Genomic DNA, 7129 nt, shown 5'->3' on the forward strand with positions numbered 1-7129 from the left:
AGAACCCCTCTCTCAATGAAGCATTGATAATCGCCTGGAGCCAGCCTCGTGTCACCTCCCGGGAAGCCGAAACTAACCACGAGGGACACGGGTCCAGCACACAAGTGGCAGCACTGAGTCTCCCCATACTCCTGTCCATGCCCTCGGTGGTCACAGGGTCAAACTCATCCCAGATTGTCTCCTCAAGATTCATCCCCGTCAGCTCGCCCAAATCTACCCAGTCAGAGTCCAAGCCTGTCCGGATCTGAGCGATTTTATCCTGCAGATACTGAACAAATTCTTCAGCCCTACCCTGTAAGGGGTCTTCCCCAGTTCCTTGGTTAAGTAAGGAACGGGTCACCCTGAACAGGGTGGCTGGGTGGTTATCTGCGGACGCGATAAGAGCGGAAAAATGTTGCCGTTTTGCCGCTTCCATTGCCACTAAGTAGGATTTAATATGAATTCTTACTAGTGTTCGATCAGATTCGGACCGGCTGGCCCTCCAGCCACTCTCTAGGCGTCTTTTCCGGCATTTCATCTCCCGGAGCTCCTTGGTAAACCAGGGAGCCACCCAGGATCGACACCGGGTCAGAGGCCGCAAAGGCACAACGCGATCCAAGGCCCCAGCGGCCGCCCTATCCCAGGCTTCCACTAGGGCTTCGGTCGAGTTGTGAGCAAGGGATTCAGGAAAAGTCCCAAGCTCCATCAGGAACCTTTCGGGGTCCATCAGGTGCCTGGGGCGGAACCATCTAGTCGGTTCCGCCTCCCTGCGGCGAGGGGTAGCGGTATGGAAGTCAAGCCTGATGAGGAAATGATCAGACCATGGCAAGGGTTGAATAGAAATATCCCCTAAATCTAGATCATTCATCCACTGCCCAGAGACAAAAATCAGGTCGAGCGTGTGTCCCCCATTATGGGTGGGGTCTTGAATTAACTGAGTTAGGTCCATAGCTGTCATGGAAGCCATGAACTCCCGAGCTGACTCGGATGTCTCGCCAATGGAAGGCAGATTGAAATCCCCCAGGACCATAAGCCTGGGGAAATCAACCGCCAATCCAGCTAACACATCCAGCAGCTCCGGCAGGGCCGATGAAACATAGCAGGGAGACAGATACGTAACAAAAAGGCCCACCTGAGCTCCAAGGCCCCACTTCACAAAGAGGGACTCACACCCGCCTATCTGAGGCACAGTGACCTCCTGAGGTCTGAGACTTTCCCTAATAACCACCGCTACCCCCTCGCCCCTGCCCTGGGCTCTTGGCTGGTGAAACGCCCGGAAGCCTGGTGGGCATAGTTCACTAAGGGGCACACCCCCCTCATGGCCCAACCAGGTCTCCGTAATGCACGCCAGGTCCGCTCTACCCTCTTGTATGAGGTCGTAAATGAGGGGAGCCTTATGTAATGAACTTTGGAGAGAAATTTATCAGGATGATCAGAGCAATATATTCTAGTCAGAGGGCAAAAATAATACTAAACGGGGAAGCAACAGAAGGTTTCAGCATAACCAAAGGGGTAAGACAGGGATGCCCTCTATCCCCCCCTGTTATTTATCATCTCAATAGAGACATTGATGTTACAAATTAGACGGAACAAGGACATAAAGGGATTGAAAATTAGAACACGGGAATACAAAGTGCAGGCCTTTGCAGACGATCTAGCATTCATCATAGAGGAACCCCTACAAACTGGACTAATATTATTACAAGACATAAACCAATTCGGTAAAGCGACAGGGCTTAAAATAAATAAAGAGAAAACTAAAATATTAACTAAGAATTTAACTAAACAACAAAATGAAGAACTGGAGGAGAAACAGGGAATTTTGAGGGCCAAGAAAATTAAATATTTGGGAATATGGTTATCGGCAAAATGTATTACAATAAAAGAAGATAACTACAATAAATTGCTACGACAAATACAAAAAGATTTGGAAAATTGGAAAAGGCGGGGCCTGACGTCGCTACAACACGACATGCAATCTTGGAGCTCCAGGATTGCTGTCGAATCTCTGTTGCTGGATGGTTCTTTTTGGACCTAAACCATCCCGAAGAGACTGTGATAGAGAAGGGCACTTCCTGCTGATCTCAGGGACATTGCAAAGTCCCTGACTGATCCAGGAAGAAACTCTTTTTGCCAGCTACAAGCGAAGCAGCTATTTTAAGCTGCACAAAGTTGGGACAGACCCCTGAACGGAAGCTCAGCAGGAGAGAGCGTGTGTCAGAATTGGTGAGATAAACTACTATTTACTATGAGAGAAGAGAATACCCAAAAGACTTAAAGTAAAATTAAAATTGAAGACAGAAGAGACCAAGCGGCGGATTAAGCCTGTATTAAAATTAGAGTGTTCTCTTTCTTTTTTTAACTCTGTTTTTTTTTGGGGGGGGGGGGGGATGGAATTCTTACAAATGCCTCTTACTTTTTAAATTGGATTGGTTTCTTTTCTTCTTCTTCCTCTGTTTTTCCTCACTTTTTTGTATCTGTGGAGCAAGAATCTCTTCCTTTTTGTAACGTTCGGGTGAATTATACATTTTAAGCATTTTTTTTCTTAAACCTCGTAACAAAGAGAAGGGTAAAAGCAGAAGAAAATGAAGTAACACTGCCATCTAGAGGCTGGAGGCTTGGAAACACTAATTCCTTTGATCATTTGATATGTTAAAGACCTTGACTTTGTTTACTGAAAGGAACAGTGGGAAGAGCATGAGTTGTTTATACAGGTGTTCTTCTGGAGTATTATCAGTAGCTGGACTGGAGTAAAGAGAAAGCTTGGACTTAAAAGACTATAGTGAATTCGTTTGACATCTAGCAATAAGCCTTGGATGTTTTAGTGGCAGTGTTTACAACCTGGAACAATGGTGCAACATGAAGAAGAAAAAGAATTAATTTTGCAAAAAATTATGCTAGGAATCCAAAAAATGCTAATAAGTACAGAGAACATTGAAAAGAATCTTGCAATTATTGAGCAAAGAGTAGAAAGAATGGAAGGAAGAACTGAGAATATCGACAAAACGATGATGAAATTTGAGGATAGAATTCACAAAATTTCAGAAAAACATGAACAAAGTGATAAGAAAACTGTTGACATTGGAGAGGTTGATGAACTGGAACTCTATCTTAGACCTCAAAACATGGAAGAAGAAAGGGGAGAAAATTTGGCAGAAATAATGAGAATACCTTTGGCAGAAGCACCAGTGATGACCAAAGACAAGCTGATGGAAAAAACAGATGGAGGGTTTCGAGTCTTTAAAAGATATGTAATGAACAACAAGTTGCTAAGAGAAGTCCACATAAGATTTATCAAGAAAACAACTAGAATACAGATTTTACAAATGGCAAGAGATATTGGATGGCACTATTTCTGGAAGGATACAGGATGGTGAAATGAAATGTTACAACGAAAACTAAGTTAAACTTAGTTAAATTTTGAGTATTATGTATAAGACAAAGTAATAATAGTTATAGTTGAATAAATGATTAACAATGATAAGAATGTATCTATATACACTAGAGGAATAACATGGAATTTTATTTAAACTGTAAGTGAGAATATAAAGATGTAATACCATTGGATGATTCCAGGATGATGTAATGAAATGCCATAATATATAATTTACTTTAAATTTAGCATGCTTCACATAAAAAGGAGGTTATAATAGTTATACTTAATGAATGTTTTATAATCATAACAATTGTATATCTATATATTTGATTGATGATATGAACAATGGAATGTGCTGAAATGAGTAAGTTGACATATGAAATTAGAGAACAAGAAGATAAACAATTTTACAGGCTATGGGATTTATCTTATCTGTGCTTAGATTAAAAAAAAATACCCATGGAATTGAAAATTATTAGAGAATGTTACCAAAAATGAATCAGAATAGGGTATAAAAATATTTTATTATTGTATATATTGAAGATGATGTAATGAACTACATCAATATAAATGAACCCATATTTAGAATATTTTGTTTAAAAGAGGAAATAATAGTGAAAGTCAAATAAATGAAGTACTATAATAACAATGTATATAAACATATTTGATTGACAATATGTGACTTTATATAAAGTTTAAGTTGTTAAGTAATTAAGCTCCCCGTTAGAAGAGTGAGTATGCAGAGAAGCGTAATGAGAGTGATATGGAATAACACGCACAAACCAGCATACAGATACACTGAATAGTATAAAAATATAGTAGTTTACTATGTAGAAATATAGAGGTATTCAGACTCCGGTTAACAGTCCAAGTCATACACGGTTCAGTAATTCAGTTATCAAAATAGTCAGTCTAACACACAAAATATAGCTAAACAGTAGCAAACCACAATACCTCAGTATACACCAATCAGCTTCTAACAAAACAGAGAGCTAACAGCCATTCTGGCTCCCTCTTATGGCTGCTTGAGGTAACAAGCCAATTACATTTCTCTAACATTTAAAGTAACAGTAAAGTAATCATAGCTTATATACATTGCCAAGCCAAGCCTAGGGTTACATCCCTAACATAAGTGATAACTATGGAAAGGATGCACAAAAACCTTGTAACCAACTGACACACTGTACGTAATGGAAGATGTTTTTATGTTATATGTTTTTGTCTGTCTATGTTTGTTTAAAAATAAAAAAAACTTTTTTATAAAAAAAAGATTTGGAAAATTGGACTAAACTACAGATATCACTAATTGGCAGAATCTCAACAATTAAAATGAATGTATTACCCAAACTACTTTATCTTTTCCAAACAATACTGATTAAATTAGAGAATTTTTTTTAGAACAACTAAATAAAATGGTATCCAAATTTATCTGGTCAGGGGAAAAAACGTATATTAAATACAAACTTCTACAAGATAGTAGAAACAAAGGGGACCTTGACCTCCCAGACTGGGAGCTTTACTATCAGGCAGTAGCCCTGACATGGCTCAAGGACTGGATTCAACTAAAAAATAAAAGAATTCTTATGTTAGAAGGCCATGATCTCCAACTAGGCTGGCATGGCTTTCTCTGGGAGGGAAAGAATAAATCTCATTCCTACTTCCAGAGACACATAGTAAGGGATGCTCTGTTTAAGGTCTGGGGGGGAGAAACCATTACATGAAAATCCCAATCTGGTTATCAATGATAGAGGCAATGACATATCCAAATACTATAGATCTCAGCAAAATGGTAAATTATGCACAACTCTTAGATGAAAAAGGAGAACTAAAATCAGTACAAGATCTGAAAACACAAGGAATAAATATGGAATGATGGCCCTATTTACAAATTAAAACAAGATTTAAAAAAGATCGGGAACAATACGGAATCCACAAGAAACAAATGGAATTAGATAAAATATTAGGAACAGGAGGAAAAATGATTACTAGATTATATTATCTTCTTTTAAGATATAAAATGGAGGAAGAGACGGTAAAGGAGACAATAATTAGCTGGGGAAGAACCTTTGGCCATAATATAGAGTTAGAAAAATGGGATAAATTATGGGAAAGAAATTATAAATTTACAACAGCAGTAGCTTACAAAGAAAACCTCTATAAAATGTTTTATAGATGGCATTTGCCTCCAGCGAGATTGCCCAAAATGTACCAAAATTTATCCCCCAAATATTGGAGATGTAGTCAGAAGTCTGGAACATTCTATCATATGTGGTGGGCATGCCCCATCATAAGGAAATACTGGTGCAAAATTTGGAAATGGTTGGAAGAAATTACAGAGCGAAAAATATAACTGAAACCAGAAGCATTCTTATTAGGACTATTAGACCAAAAAATGGATAAACAATCTCAATACATAATCATACACATACTCACTGCAGCCAGGATTGCTTTCACACAAAACTGGAAAAAAATCAATACACCTGCAGATGAAACAATAATTAGAAAAGTACTTGAATGTGCAGAGATGGACAAAATGACAATAGAACTAAAAGAAAGAGAAGAATCGGATTTCTATAAAATATGGAATAAAATTTATAAGTGGCTAGAAAACAGAAGCCAAAACAGAAAATAGAGAATGTAAATATATGGTGATATAAATAATCAATATTATTATAAGTGTTAGCACTACTGTTGTTATATTATAGGACAAGGTTAAAGCAATAGGAAGGCAATGCAGAATGGAGAATTATAAAGGCTAAACAGGGAAGCCGATACAGAAGGCTGTATAATTACTTTATATTGTTATGTATTTTTTGTGTTTTGTTTTTTCTTGTGATGTTTTTCTTTCTGTTTTTAAAGATTAAAACATTCAATAAAAATTATTTTTAAAAAAAGAAACAGAACAAAAAAGACTACTTCTCACGGCAATATATGCACCAAATAAAAATCAAAAAGAATTTTATAAGAAAGTACACAAAAAGATAAAAGAAACAGACTACGAGAATATATGTTGAACAGGCGATTTCAACGCAATAACAGATACTAAAAAAGATTATAAAAGTAGTCAAAAAAACAAGAAAAAAAGAACACTTCCAATCACATTCCTTGAAATGGCACAAGAACTGAGCCTACAAGATGTATGGCGAGAAAGAAATATAGAAAACAAACAATACACCTTCTATTCCAACCCACACAAGTCATGGTCAAGGATAGACATGGTCTGGATGACACAGGGAATGAGAAGAGATACAGAGGAGATTGAAATAATGACGAATACCTGGGAGGACCATAATCCAAAAAAAGTAGTATGGAAAGGATAGATAGAAAAAAAGATGGACGATTAATCAAAGAATACTGAAAGATAAAGAATATATAACAATGATAGAAAAAGAAATAAAACTCTTTTACAAAATAAATAAAAAAGAAGAAACATCATTACAAAATTTATGGGATACAACAAAGGCATTCATTAGAGGACTGACAATAGCATATTCGGCAAGGAAAAATAGAAAAAAAGAGGAGAAATACTAGAGAAAGAACACAAAAAATTGGAAGTAGACCTGCAAAAAGAGCCACAAGAAATAAAAATAAAGGAAAAGAGAGAACTGATAAAACACAAATTGAATTTGATGGCACAAAAGGAGATGGCCCAGAAAATTAAATTTGCCAAACAAAATTTCTTCAAAAATGCTAATAACCGGGGCGAGATGGTTAGCACATAAATTGAAAAAAGAAAAGGAGAAAAAAATAATACATCAACTACAAGATGAAAAA

The sequence above is a fragment of the Natrix helvetica genome (assembly GCF_964273705.1).
Source record: "Natrix helvetica genome assembly, chromosome: W".
Lineage (NCBI taxonomy): Eukaryota > Metazoa > Chordata > Lepidosauria > Squamata > Natricidae > Natrix > Natrix helvetica.